We start from the raw sequence: 3,756 nt of genomic DNA on the forward strand, positions 1-3,756 counted from the left end.
TTCACCTTTTTACATATGCAATTTGGCATGTTTTAGTATATTCACAAAATTGTGCATGTATCACCACTATTCAATTTCAGAACATTTTCATCACTTTGAAAAGAAACCATGAACCCATTAGTAATCACTTCCAAACCTCACCTACCCAGACCCTGGAAATGACTAATTTATTTTCTATCTCTAAGGATTTGTCTATTCTAGATGTCATATAAATGGAATCATACAATATTCGGTCTTTATGCATCAAGATTCTTTCACTAAACATATGTTTCAGATCCATGACGTACCACATATCAGTGTTTCATTTTTAATATTTTAAAATTTGTTATTGTGATAAAATACACATAATGTAAAAGTTTTTTATTTAAGAAAATTCTTCTTTTAAAATATTTTTTATTTATTTCTAGGAGAGAGAGAGAGAGAGACAGCGTGAGCAGGGGAGGGTCAGAGAGAGAGGGAGTCACAGACTGAAACAGGCTCCAGGCTCTGAGCTGGCAGTCAGCACAGAGCCTGACGCGGGGCTCGAACCCACGAACCACGAGATCATGACCCAAGCGAAAGTCGGACGCTTAACCGACTAAGCCACCCAGGCGCCCCTATTTAAGAAAATTCTTAATCATCTTTATCATTTTAATGTGTAAAGCTCAGAGTGTTAGGTATTATACAACCAATCTCCACAAGTCTTCATCTTACCAAACTGAGATGCTATAATATTTAAGCAATAACTCCCCATTCACCACTGTCCCAAGTCCCTGGAAACCACCATTTTACTTTCTGTTTTTATGTGTTTGACTACTCTAGTACCTCATATATATAGAATCATACAATATTAGTCTTTTATGAATTACTTACTTTATTCTGTTGTAGTATGTGTCAGAATTTTCTTCCCTTTAAAAACTGAATATATGACAGAATTTCCTTTCTTTGAATGGCTGAATAATATTCTATTGTACAGAATATTACAATATTCTATAGAATATAAAGTCTATACAATAGAATATTATTTCATCCATTCATCTGTTATTGGACATTAGAGTTCCTTTCACATTTTGGCTCTTGTGAATAATGCTGGCATGAACATGAGTGTAAAGATATCTCTTGAAGATCCTGCTTTCAAGTTTATGAATAAGATGCATAGGTGGAATTGCTGGATCACATAGTAATTCTATGTTTACTTTTTGAGTAAACACCAAAATGTTTTCTGTAATGACTACCCATTTGACATTTTCACTGACAGTGCACAAGGATTTGGTTATCACATCCTTCCCAACATTTATTATTATTTTTTATTTTATTTTATTTTATTTTATTTTAAATAGTTTATTGTCCAGTTGGTTTCCAACAACACCCAGTGCTCAACCGGACAAGTAACCTCCTCCATGCCCATCAACCCCCACCCCCCCACACTCAGTCCTCAGTTTATTCTCAGCATTCAAGAATCTCTCATGGTGTGCCCCCCTCTTTCTCCCCCACTATTTCCCCCCTTCTTCTCCCCCATGGTCCTCCGTTAAGTTCCTCCTAATCCTCCTATACGTGNCCGTTGAGGATGATGTTCGCTGAGGGCTTCTTATAGATGGCTTTTATGATATTTAAGTAAGTTCCTTCTATCCCTACTTTCTCTTGGGTCTTTTTTAAGAAGGGATGCTGTATCTTGTCAAATTCTTTTTTTGCTTCTATCAATGGGTACAGAAAAAGGTCTTATGGTTTTTATATTTTCTTTTGCTAATGTGATTTATCCCATTGATTGATTTGCGAATATTGAACCAGCCCTGTAACCCAGGAATGAATCCCACTTGATCATGGGGGATAAATCTGTTTATGTGCTGTTGGTTTCGATTTGCAAGTATCTTGTTGAGGATTTTTGCATCTGTATTCCTCAAGGATATTGGCCTGTGGTTCTCTCTCTCTCTCTCTCTTTTTTTTTTTTTTTCTGGATCTCTGTCTGGCTTTGGAATCAAACATGGCATTGTGTTCTTTGTAAATTCAAGCTTGTTGTGGTATCTCTGTTACCTTGTGTTCCGTGCAACATTTCCTTCATCGAATCCCCCTAAGTATTTCTTGTAGGGCTGGATTCATGTTGACGAATTCTTTCAATTTTTGTTTAATTGGTAAGACTTTTATTACTCTTTCTATTCTAAATGATAGGCTTGCTTAATAGAGGATTCTTGGCTGCCTATTTTTTCTGTTCATCACATTGAAGGTTTCCTCTCATTCTTTTCTGGCCTGTCAAGTTCAGTAGATAGGTCTGGCCCCACTCTGGTAGGTTTCCCTTTGTATGTTAGGGCCCTTTTCTCCCTAGCTGCTTTCAGAATTCTCTCTTTGTCCTTATTTTTGGCCTTTTTCACTATGACATGCCGTGCAGAAGATCGATTCAATTTACATCTGAGGGGAGTTCTCTGTTCCTCTTGGATTTCAATGTCTGTTTCCTTCTCCAGATTGGGGAAGTTCTCTGCTATAATTTGTCCAAGGACTTCTTCAGCGTCTTTCCCTCTCTCTTCCTCTTCTGGAAGTCCTATGATAAGGATATTGTTCTGTTTGATTGCATCAATCAACTCTCAAACTCTCCTTTCGTGTTCCTGGATCAGTTTATCTCTCTTTTTCTCGGCTTCCTCTTTTTCTATAATTTTGTCTTCTAAATCGCCTCTTCTCCTCTCTGCCTCTTCAATCGTGTATTGGACGCCTCTATTTTATTATGCATTTCATTTATAGCAGTTTTTAATTCATCACAACTATTTTAATTCATCATGATCCATAGTCTTTGTGCAATAGTTTCTCTGATGACTTCATGCCTTTTTCAAGCCCAGCGATTAATTTTATGACTATCGTTCTAAATTCTTGTTCAGTTATGTTGCTTATATCTGTTTTGAGCAGTTCTTTAGCAGTCATTTCCTCCTGCAATTTCCTTAGAGGAGAGTTCTTATGTTTCATTCTTTTGGCTAGCTTTCTGTCTCTTGTTAGTTTTGAAAGCTTGTTATGCACTCTGCACCTCTGAGTACTGCTGTAGTAAAGAAGGCTCTTTGACTGTCCTGGTCCTGTCTGTGCAGTAAGTGTTCTTTTAATGGTGTCTCTTGGTCTCTCTTGTTGAGACTTTGGTTATTTTATTTCCCTACTCATACTGATATTTGGGACTCTCCACCATGTGTACTTTGGCTTGTTTCTTGAAGTAGCCCTGGAAAAAGAAACAGACAGACAAAACACAGGGAACAAAGGCACACAAACGCACAGACAAATCCAACAAAGACTCAAACCGAAAGAGGAAAAGAAAAAAAAGGACAAAAAATGAAAAAGAGGAAGGAGGAAAAATAAATAGTAAAAATAAAAATAAAAAATAAAAAAGAAGAAAAGAAATAAAAAAAAAAGACAAAGGACAGTCTAAAAGCATAAAACCAGAATTCCCAACTACAAATAAAGAGCTGGGTATATGCAGTGCTGATGGAAGAGCATATACAAAGAGAGAAAGGAAAGGGTAGGGAGGAAGCGAAACTGGACAATGATGAAGCAGAGAGATTAAGAGACTTAATTCAGAGGGAGAAAGAGGAGAATATGGTGAGAGGTGAGGAGAAAGAAAGGAAGATAATGTTACTCAGAGAAACTATCTAGTCTGATTACTCCAGAAAGTGAGAGATAAAAAGGTAGCTGTGGAGGTATAGAATATACATCTAGAGAATGGATTAAATATGACTGTTTAAGGAAACCAATAACCAGAGTTCAGTTCGGCAGTGGGGAGAGATAAGAATGAGACAAAGGAAAATATAT

Source organism: Crocuta crocuta, unplaced genomic scaffold (genome assembly GCF_008692635.1).
Source record: "Crocuta crocuta isolate KB4526 unplaced genomic scaffold, BGI_CrCroc_1.0 scaffold845, whole genome shotgun sequence".
Taxonomy (NCBI): domain Eukaryota; kingdom Metazoa; phylum Chordata; class Mammalia; order Carnivora; family Hyaenidae; genus Crocuta; species Crocuta crocuta.